Raw genomic sequence first — 12,308 nt, forward strand, 5'->3', positions numbered from 1 at the left:
CCCCCCTGAGGAAAAGGACTGGAGCCATCTCACTTGAACCCAGTGCGACTCCATGGGCTTGCTGGTTTGCCACTGTCCTGAAGTCTCAGGGCACTTGAAGACTTTTAGAACCCTGCAACAGCACCTGGACTCTGCCATGTGTTTGTCTTGCCTTGCCAAGTGATGCCAATCCAGTTGCGGGTTCTTGGAAGTGCGTGTTTCTTTGCTGACCCAGCAGAATCCACGCATCAATGACTATGCATTGATCGGAACCAATGCATTTCCCTTTAATACGGCGCATCGACTGCCCGACTACATCGCTTTGATGTACTACGTGGCATGACGGCAGACTGCACGGCTCAGCAACAAAGTATTGCATTCATCACCAAGGGGTTTTCCTACAAAGTCTCGCTGACTGCGCAGATTGGAACCAATGCATCCCATTCATCCATGGGTCCGACGATGAAACAGTGACTTCTAGCAACAAGTGTTCGACGTTGCGCCTCATTCATTAAACGTACTATTTCAGTGAGATCTGCGTGAGTCCTGTAGCCAGCCTGCCCTCCATCACTGTTGGCTCGACTTTGGATTTACTCCGGTCTAGCGTGACCAGCTTTATGACTCTAAGCACCATATTTTCATTTAATCTTTAGAATTTCATGACTCTATTTATTGGAATTTTGTAATTTTGGTCTTGCTTTACTCATAAAAGACCTGTGTAGAGTCTTTTTGTAGTACTTTCAAAGTGTTACTGTATGTGTGTGTTGTACAAATACTTTACACATTGCCTCCTTAGATAAGCCTGACTGCTCTGTGCCAAAGTACCACAGGATGAGCACAGGTTATCTTTTAGTGTGTGCTTGTCTACCCTGACTAGTGCGGTGGTTCGCTTGGACAGGGTTAATACCTCTGCCAACCAGAAACCTCATTTCTAACAGCTATAAAATGTTTGAAGAGAAAAATCTATGTAATATGAACGATCCCAACCATCTGTTTCAGTAAGATACTTGCAGTAGCACTGAACTATTTTCTTTAGCAAAGACATCACTTTACACATTTTATTTGCAAGTACACAAACCGCCTTCTGGGTTTCCCATTCATTATTTATGTACAAGGTATTTAGACAAAATATTGAGTTTTAAATATAGAGTTGAAGAAATATCGGAAAAAAGTATTGTGATTCAAAAATATTGCAATGCAGAAATATCGTTGTCAAGAATATCGATTACTCAGGTAAGTAATAATGTTTTCCAGAATGATGTTGCAGTTAATATAGTTTTCAATAATATCATTGCAACCAAACATTGATTTTTAATTATCTCTGTGTGTTGTTCATATATTAATATTAATGTGTTATTGTTTGTATAATTGTTAATACATTTTTAAATGTAGTATTTAATTTTAAGTAATGTAATGATGATACTTGTAAAGCACACTGTTACCCCATCTCGGGGTGTCCTGGCGCTGAAGACCGCTGGGGAACCCGTCCTGGCTTTCCCTGTGAGATGGTCCCTTCTGGGTATCTCCAAGGTGAAACCAGGCATCCCCGGCGTCTGTGGGGGGCCGTTGTAGAGATGAGGCAAGCTTAATGCCCAGAGTTGCTGAGTGTGATCCCTGGTTAGAGTAATCACCGAGGCGAGAATTATCGAATCTGTTGACCCTGGTCCACAACCCGGCCACGTCGGGAATTGAACCCTGGTCCCGGCCGTTCTCTGCTTCCGGGTCTGCCGCCTCAAACCAGTGAGCCACACCACATAATTTTTCGTTTCATTTCTAATAGTGATTTTTATTGACAAAGCAGGTTTCTAGGTTTGTAGGGGTGTAGGGTGGGAAGGTAATTGATTATGAATGAATAACAATTATGTATTATTAATTATTATTTCATTGATTGATTATTAATTGTGTTAATTCTGTAACAATTATACTTGGGTTCGTAGGGATATAGAGTGGGAAGTGAATTAAGTAATAATTAATTAACAGTTAGTTACTATTTTATTGTTAACTATTTAATTGATCAAGAAATATGTAAATCAGGTAATAATTAAAAGAAAATCAGTTATATATTAGGTGTGGGCTGTTGGGTTTGTAGGGGTATTGTATGAACAGTTGATTACTTGTGGGACACCCCCGCGCCGCACGGCCACCAGCTGCTGCGTGTGCCCCTTGCCCTGCTGCCTCGCTGCCGCTGCCGCTGACCACGCCCCCCCGGCGTGCTCCATGATCGGCTGCAGGCTCTCCTGCTACTGCTGCCAAGTGTTGTTTTTCCCTGTTTTTCGCCCCCATTTGTGCCTGTTTTTTAATATTTTGCTGTTCTTGTGTTTACGTTTTCCTTCCTGGTTGTCCGCCTACCTCGCCGCCCTCCGCTCTCCCTTCCCGCCACCGCCGCTTGTCCCCGCCCCTTTTTTCTCTTCTGTAACCCTCCCCGCTCCCGCCTCCCAGCTGCTCCGCCCACACGCGCACTTCGCCTTAAATGGCGACCGTGCGAACGCGCAGCGGTCACGCGCAGCGGTCACGCGCAGCGGGCGTGCCGATTGTGCGCCGAAGGCGCGCCAAAGGTAAGCCCGTCTGCGACCGGATCGCGACCAGCGCCAGGACCCCTGGCCCCCGAAGACCCCGACCGACCCGCCTGACGTACTCCGCCGCCACCCTCATCGCACTCAACACCGGCCGACTCCCAGAATGCCATCAAGCCACACCACGACGCACCCACGGACCCTTCAGCTGCCACGCCTGCAAGTTCACCTGCATCCGGACCTGCCTCGCTCCAGCACCCGCCAAGTCGAACACCAGCAGCACACACCTCAAGTGCATCCTGCTCAACACCCCCTCCGTCCACAGACACGCCATCGAACTCTGGAACCTTCTAGACGCCACAGCCCCTGACGTGGCCTTCCTCACGGAGACCTGGATGAACGCCTCTTCAGCTCCCGACATCGCCATCGCTATCCCAGAGGGCTACAAGATCATCCGGAGGGATCGCAACGCCAACCAGATGGGAGGAGGCATCGCCATCATCCACAGGAACACCATCCGTCTCACGACCAACACCGACAACACCCTGACCAGCGCCGAACACCTGCATTTCCAGATCCACACCAACCCGAACACCACCCTCAGAGGCACCCTGATCTACCGACCCCCTGGACCACGCACACAATTCAGCGAGGACATCGCCGACTTTGTCAGCCCGCATGCCCTCCCCTCCGCTGACTACATCCTCCTGGGGACCTCAATTTCCACCTGGAGAACAACAACGACCGCAACACCAGCACCCTGCTCGACAACCTCGCCAATCTTGGACTCAAGCAACTGGTGTCCACCCCCACCCACCTCGCCGGACACACACTCGACGCAGTCTTCTCTTCCAGCACAGACATCGTCTTCAGCCACGCCACAGAGCTTCAATGGACGGACCACAGCTGCGTCCACTTCACCTTCAAGAGAACGACGACCCACCACCACCAGCAACAGGCCGCCCGCAGAAGCTGGAACAAGATCACAGCAGACCAGCTCGCCACCTCCCTGAGCCAGCACCCTCCTGCCAGCTCAGCGAACCCCAGCCAGGCCGCCGACAACCTCACGAAGTGGATCAGCAACTGCGCGGACGAACTCGCCCCTCTGAGGACCCCGCCCAGCAGACCCGGCAGCAAGAAAGCCCCGTGGTTCACCGACGAACTCAAGAGCTCCAAGAAGAACTGCCGAGCCCTCGAGAAAGTCTGGAGAAGGGAACCTACACCGGACAACAGGACCTCCTTCAAGCTTGCCACCCGGAAGCACCACCAGCTGATCCGCGCCGCCAAGAAAACAGCATTCAAGGACCGGTTGGACAACAACGCACACAACTGCAAGGAACTCTTCAACATCGTGAAAGAGCTTTCCAACCCCACCACAGGAAACAACGACATCACCCCATCGCAAGACCTCTGTAACTCCCTCGCTTCATACTTCCACAACAAGATCGCGGACATACACAACAGCTTCAACAACTAACCAACTCACACCATGACCGAACAACCACCCCCCACCACCACCCTCCACGCCTGGACCCCGATCAGCACCGAAGACACCATCCGCACGATGAACTCCATCCACTCCGGATCACCGACCGACCCCTGCCCTCACCACGTCTTCAACAAGGCCGACGCTGTCATCGCACCCCACCTGCGAGACATCATCAACACATCCTTCGACACCGCCACCGTCCCTGAGAGCTGGAAACACGCCGAACTCAGCGCTCTGCTCAAGAAACCAACAGCGGATCCCACCGAACTCAAGAACTACCGCCCCATCTCGCTCCTCCCGTTTCCTGCGAAAGTCATCGAGAAGACCGTCAACAAGCAGATGGCCGCCTTCCTCGAGACGAACGGATCCCTCGACCCCTCACAGTCCGGCTTCTGAGCCAATCACAGCACCGAGACCGTCCTCATCGCTGCCACCGATGACATCCGAGCCCTGATGGACAATGGAGAAACAGCGGCCCTCATCCTCCTAGACCTCTCCGCGGCATTCGACACGGTCTGCCACCGCACCCTAGTACAGAGCCTCAGCAACATCGGAATCCAGGACAAGGCGCTGGAATGGATCATCTCCTTCCTCGACGGAAGAACACAGAGAGTCCGCCTACCACCGTACAAGTCAGAGGCCTCCGAAGTCATCTGCGGCGTCCCTCAAGGATCATCTCTGAGCCCCACCCTCTTCAACGTCTACATGAGCCCCCTCGCGGCCATCGTACGCAAACACAACCTCAGCATAATCTCCTACGCCGACGACACCCAGCTGATCCTCTCCCTGGCCAACGACCCCGCCTCCGCCAGAGCCAACCTGCATGAAGGGATGAAAGAGGTAGCCGAGTGGATGGCGACCAGCCGCCTGAAACTGAACTCTGACAAGACGGAGGTCCTCATCCTGGGCTCTTCACCCTCTGCCTGGGACGACTCCTGGTGGCCTCCCGCCCTGGGCGCCGCACCCAAACCGACAGACCATGCACGCAACCTGGGCTTCATCCTGGACTCCTCCCTCTCCATGACCAGGCAAGTCAACAACGTCTCCTCGGCGTGCTTCAACATCCTACGCATGCTACGGAAGATCTTCTGGTGGATCCCCACCGAGACCAGGAAGACCGTCACCCAGGCCCTCGTCACCAGCCGACTGGACTACGGCAACGCCCTCTACGCCGGTACCACCGCCAAGATCCAGAAGAGACTCCAGCGGATCCAGAATGCCTCAGCCAGACTCATCCTCGACATCCCACGAACCAGCCACATCACCGGACACCTGAGAGACCTTCACTGGCTCCCCGTCAACAAAAGAATCACCTTCCGCCTCCTCACCCACGCACACAAAGCCCTACACGACCAAGGCCCGAGCTACCTCAACAGCCGGATCAACTTCTACGCTCCCAAACGCCACCTCCGATCAGCCAACCACGCCCTCGCCGCCGTCCCCCGCATCCGAAGAGCGACTACAGGAGGAAGGTCCTTCTCCTACCTGGCCGCCAAGACCTGGAACTCCCTCCCTCCCGACCTGCGCCTGACCCAAGACCACCTCTCCTTCAGGAAGAAGCTGAAGACCTGGCTGTTCGAGCAGTAGCGCCCCCCCCCCCCCCCCCTCAGCGCCTTGAGACCCTACGGGTATGTAGCGCGCTCTATAAGTGTCATTGATTGATTGATTGATTAAGTAATAATTAATTAACAATATATTATTAAATATTATTAATTATTTAATTAATTATTAATTATGTAAATTGTGTAATATTTGTATCTTTTAAGTTACATATTAGGTGTAGGCTATTTGGTTTGTAGGGGTGCAGGGTGGGAAGCTGATTAAGTAATAATTAATTAACTATAAGTTAATATTTTATTGTTAATTATTTACCTCAATCAGAAAGATGTAAATTGGGTGATACTTATATGTCTTTCAGTAATATATTAGGTGCAGGCTGTTGGGTTTGTAGGGGTTTCGGTGAGAAGCTGATTAAGTAATAATCAGCAATGTATTATTAATTATTTTTTTAATTATTTAAATTGTGTAATAATTGTATCTTTTAAGTTCCATACTAGGTGTGGGCTGTTGGGTTTGTAGGCGTACAGGGTGGGAAGCTGATTCATTAGTAATAAATTAACAATTCATTAACATTTTATTATTCATTATTTAATTGATTAATAAATAATTAAATTGCGTAATAATGATATATTTTAAGTTATATATTACGTGCAGGCTGCTGGGTTTGTAGGAGTATAAGGTGGGAATTTGATTAAGTAATAACTGATGAACAATTAATTAACAATTGATTGTTCACTATTTAATTTATTACTAATTATGTAAATTGTGTAATAATTATTTTTTCAAAGTTATATATTAGGTGCAGGCTGTTGGGTTTCTTCGATTTTATGGTGAGAAGTTGATTAAGTAATAAGTAATAATTTGCTATTAATTTTTAATGTATTAATAAATATGTAAATTGTGTAATAATTATATATTTTAAGTCATATATTAGGCGTGGGCTGATGGATTTTTTGGGCTAGATATATATATTTTTGGTTAATTAATAAAGTTCATATTTAGAGTTTTAAATTAATAGGGTTATGTTTCAAATATGTTATGTGTTTGAAATGAAGTACTTTCCCTACCCCTCTGAAGTCCAAAGCTTTCCCTACTGTTGCACATAATGGAGTGGGATTAGTAAATTTTAACCCTCCAAAGTCCAACACTTTCCCTCCTGTTGAACAGACTGGAGTGGGGATAATACATTTCACTCCTCCAAAGTCCAACCTTTTCCCTACTGTTGTACAGACTGGAGTGTGAATAGAAAATGTTATCCCTTCGGAGTAGAAGGCTTTCCCTCCTGTTGCACAGACTGGACTGGGGATTGTACATTTAACCCCTCCAGTCCAATGCCTTCCCTACTGTTGTACAGACTGCAGTGGGAATAGTAAATATTTCCCCTTTGGTGTCTATTGCTTTCCCTACTCTTTCAAGGACTGGAGTGGGATTAGTAAATTTAAACCCTCCGAAGTCCAACACTTTCCCTACTGTTGCACAGACTGGAGTGGGAATAGTACATTTCACCCCTCCAAAGTCCAACGTTTTCCCTACTGTTGTACAGTCTGGAGTGTGAATAGTAAATGTTAGCCCTTCGGAGTCCATGGCTTTCCCTCCTGTTGCACAGACTGGACTGGGGATAGTACATTTTACCCCTCGGATGTCCAATGCTTTCCCTATGTTGCATAGACTGGGGGGAAAAAGTACATTTTACCCCTCTGGATTCCAACTCTCTCCCTCCATTTGAACAGGCTGGAGTGGGATTAGTAAATGATACCCCTCTGGAGATAGCACTTTACCTAGCGTTGAATAGACTGGAGTGGAAACAGTACATTTACCTACTACAAAGTCCACCTTTCCCCTACTGTTGGACACAGACTGTAATTAGAATAGTAAATGTCATCCCTCCAGAGTACAACTCTTCCCCTACTGTTGCACACACTGGAGTCAGAATAGTATATGTTACTCCTACAAGGCCCAACACTTTCCCTACTGTTGCACAGACTGGAGAGGGCTTAGTAAATGTTACCCATTTGGAGTATAATGCCTTCCCTACCGTTGCACAGACTAGAGTGGGGTTAGTAAATGTTACCCATACGAAGTCCAACACCTTCCCTTCTGTTCCACAGACTGGAGTTGGAATAGTACATTTCACCCCTCCAAAGTCCAACGTTTTCCCTACTGTTGTACAACCTGGAGTCTGAATAGTAAATGCTACCACTTCGGAGTCCAAGGCTTTCCCTCCTGTTGCACAGACTGAACTGGGGATAGTACATTTGACCCCTCCAAAGACCAATGCTTTCCCTACTGTTGCACAGACTGGAGTGGGAATAGGAAAATTTACCCCTCAAGAGTCCAACACTTTCCTTACTGTTGTACTGATTGGAGTGGGAATACTAAAGGTAACCCCTCCAAAGTCCAGCACTTTCCCAAGCATTAAACAGACTGAAATGGAAATAGTAAATTTAACCACTCCAAAGTCCAACTATTCCCTATTGTTGCACAGACTGGAGAGGGATTAGTAAATCTTACCCCTCTGAAGGCCAACGCTTTCCCTATTGTTGCACAGACTGCAGTGGGAATAGTATATCTATTATTCCAAGACTTCAATACTTTTTTTATAGTGGTTAAATATATCTAATATGGTCATTTGTTTGATTTGATATTATTTGTGTTTTTATGTTTTTGTATATTTATTAAAATATTATCAATCAATCAATCAAGACATTTGTAAAGCGCGCTACTCACCCGTGAGGTTCTCAAGGCGCTGGGAGGTGGGGGGATTGCTGCTACTGCTCAAACAGCCAGGTCTTGAGTAGCCTCCTGAAGGTAAGGCGGTCTTCGGTCTGCCATAGGAGGATGGGGAGGGTGTTCCAGGACTTAGTGGCGAGGTAGGTGAATGATCTGCCACCAGTGGTTGCTCTCCGGATGCGCGGGCGGTGGCGAGGGCGAGGCCGGCAGATTGGAGCTGGCGGTTCGGGGTGTAGAAGGGGAGTCCTTTATTGAGGTATGCTGGCCCGGTTTTGTGAAGTGCTTTGTGTGCGTGGGTGAGGGGCTTGAAGGTAACCCTCTTGTTGACAGGGAGCCAGTGCAGGTCTCTCAGGTGGGGTGTGATGTGGCTGTGGCAAAGGATGTCGAGGATCAGGCGTGAAGAGGTGTTCTGTATACGTTGCAGTCGTTTCAGCAGTTTGGCCAGGGCTCCCTCGTATTAGTAAATAACTTTTTATATTTAATTAATTTGGTAATTTATTTAATGTTTTGCATTTGATGTGTTCATATATTTTCAGTTTAATATATACATTTAAATATATATATATTCATATTTGCATATGTATGCTATTTATAATAGTAAGTTAAAACAAAGCACAATTTTTTTATATTATGTCAGATATATTTTCTAATAATAGTGTTATATTATATATATATACATAAACACACACATATATGTATAAGTGTATGTTTATATAAGCATATATTTATATATATTATTACATGTTACTTACATTTATTTAATTTACATTATATTAATGTTATTTATTAAAAGATTTAAGATATATGTTAAATAACAATATTTTGTATGTTTTTTTAACAATATTATTGTGAAAACATATTTTGTTCGATATTTTTGTACTTATCATTATAAGTATAGATGGTAAGAAATATTTTGGTAATTGATATTTTTTACACAATATTTCTGTATCTCAATATTGTTGTGATTGATATTATATCAGGGATGCATATACATCCTTCAGAGTCTGGCATTTACCTCATCCTGATCCTGTAAGGAATGTGCACATAATTTCTGCATGTATATATTTAATAACAATATATATGTATAAAAGAAAGGAAAGTCGGCCTTCTCCTTGTAGGTGTTCTGAGAACATCCAAAAAGCCACTACAAACCCAGACTCAGCTACACCAGGGTAAAATTACAAACTACTGTCTAGAGCACTAGTGTCCAACCTAGTCCAGGAGGGCCCCATCCGTCACACATTTTCAGGTTATATGCTATGCAAACAAATTGCGTTTGGATTCATTGAGCATATTTATCATAGTTTTGTGTTGCCCTCCGCCATGCAAGGTGACGCAGGTCGATGCAAAACCTACAATGAGATTTACCAAGCCACACAAGGCCACCCTGCGTGTCCCTGCATGACTAGATAAATCTGGTGTAACGCAAGTCAGCGGAAGTCACCGCCTTGCGTTACACTGTGTGGAGAGGGCAATACATGGGTTTTCCCACGCATTCACCCATGTATTCTTACAAATTCCCTGATTTACCAGTACAGGTAGACCTGGGAATGCATCAGGGTTGTGTGCCTTCCCTCAAGAGGTCCAACAAGCTGAAATATCTTCATTGCTCCTGGTTATTTTTCTTTCTAAGTGTGCCGCATTGTGAAGCACAGTTACTAAGAAGAAAATGACTCTGACGATTGTTCTTATGCATGAAGGTGCTCCTTGCTACACAAAAACAATCCTTCCTACTTCACAGGCACCGTTGCACCCCACCACAAGGGTACCTGGGTTGGTGCTAGGCAGACCATTGTGCACCAGCGCAGGCAGAGAGCCGGAATGAGCCGTATGATGGTAAAACAGCACATTCCTGCCATCTCTCAGCTTTATGTAGTGCAACGAAAAAAGGTGGCTTGCTACATTGCATGACTATTTGTGAAATATACCCCTTTGTGTGTTATAGGAGCATACTACTGTTTAGCATAGAGGGGGTCGAAGTCAGATCTAGGAGCGTGTGCTCAATACCACATTTTCAGGATAGCCACTGACCATGTATACAGTGGACATTTAGATTAGTTGTATGTAAATGTATTATTAGCTCCTTACATTCTTCTACACGAGTGTCCGACATAGTACGAGATGGACCAATACATTTCACATTTTCAGGGCGCCAAAAACATAAATGAACTGATGAAATTCTGGACAGATCCGGCCCTGCACTGGACACACCTAGTGTAGTGCATCACACAAATCGTTGCGTAACTGCTGCACTGGAATGTGTTGTCAGTTGTCAGCAGTGTTTCGATTTTCTAGGGAAGAATTGTATTTATTGAAAAATGATTGGCAATAATGAACAATACAACATGCTGCTATAAAACAGTACCGTGAAGTTAATTTTCAATCAAAATTCAACAAACTCCAATATTACCAGATCAAATCTGTTTATATGGTGTGGGTGACACTATAGAAATACCGCAATACCACCAACACGAGTCTCTTTATGTGACAGGCTAATGATATTCAGAAAATGGCTGTGCAATTTCTCGATGGCCACAGAATAGTGGACTCTTCCCTAAGAAATTAGATTTAACATAGCCCTCCTAAGAAATAGACATCAACAGAGGTGTGACAGCACGCTCACATGAAGGCAACTCATACAAGAGATAGCAGGAGTTGATCACAGATGTAGTCCACTGTATTCTAGCCATTGCATGTAACAATTGTTTTCTCACAAATGTACTTTAAATGTTTTGCACCCATTGTAATGAGAGTTGCCTTCTAAAATGATGTACACTTAGGACATAAGCAGTGCTTAATTTGTGCCAGTGGTTGCAGGAGGTCAGCACTGGCACTCGTCTTTGGGGATCGAGGCATAATGTTCACCATAAGTCTTTTACTCAGAGCAAGGGATAGAAGGACAGAAAAGGTGGGAAGATAAGGAAGAGAACGAGAGAAAAACAGTGACAAAGGTAGAAAGCAGGGGTGACAAAGAACAAGTAGGAGTGAGATAAAGGACAGGAAGTGAAGGGTGGTGGAAGGAAGGGGGCGTGAGATGGAATCAACACAAGGCAGCCTTGGTATTCTGCAAACCTGGCAGTAGGCCACAGAGGTGACCCACACTAAAATCTAAATAGGCCCTGCAATTGATTTTTTTGCAAATGAAGTACTGCACAAAATCTAATATAATTGTGCACGCAAGATAATCATATTTATAACAAATATAACTATCCATGCTGCTGTTTTCCATGACATAGCCATACAAATCGCGACTTTCTTTCGAGCACGTCTTTTCATTCTTTTTTTCATGCTTCCATTCAAATGAAAAGCCGAGATTTTTTTTAAAGTGTACGCGTGTACAGTGTAACTAATCAAACGCTGCAGGCTCCGACAACGCTCAGATGTTTGCCCTTATGCTTAGGGAAGGTTGTCAGACATTTCCTGCTCGTCGTCAGACACCGTGAGCATTCCGAGGTGACTCCCTCATTGCTGCCGGGGCGAGGGGAGTGAGACGTGGAGCGACAGAGCCGCACTGTGTGATCTTGTGCCCACTGAGCCACCTGCGAGCTCTTTGGCTGCAGCTGTGTCAGACCTCATGCCGCGACGCTGCCTAGAAATGCTTGGCTCCCGGCCAACCTCCCTGTTTCAGCTTTACCTCAACTGGCCCCTTTCTAGTGATCTAAGTGAGGTCGAAACTCTTTAAATATGTAAAGCTGGACGGGTCAGGAGCAATGGCTACACTGTGGTAACTAGGTCGGTTGCTAAATAGAATGAGTTAATTTCAAGGAGAACATAAACCAATCAGCATCTCCTCGATTCTCTCTGAAATTAACATACCATACATATTTATAAAGTTCCGCCCAGTGATACTTGGCGCTGCTGATTCACAAATAAATTGTTATGACTTATGGCCATATGTATCAAAGAACCTGATTCATCAAGGCGAAATCGGCTCGCAAAGGGCCAGATTCTGAGAATCTGGCCCTTTGCGAGCGCTATTTTTGCATTTGGGATTCATCATCTCAAATGCAAAATTCGGTAATAGCGATTTCGCTATT

This window comes from Lissotriton vulgaris, chromosome 6 (assembly GCF_964263255.1).
Source record: "Lissotriton vulgaris chromosome 6, aLisVul1.2, whole genome shotgun sequence".
NCBI lineage: Eukaryota > Metazoa > Chordata > Amphibia > Caudata > Salamandridae > Lissotriton > Lissotriton vulgaris.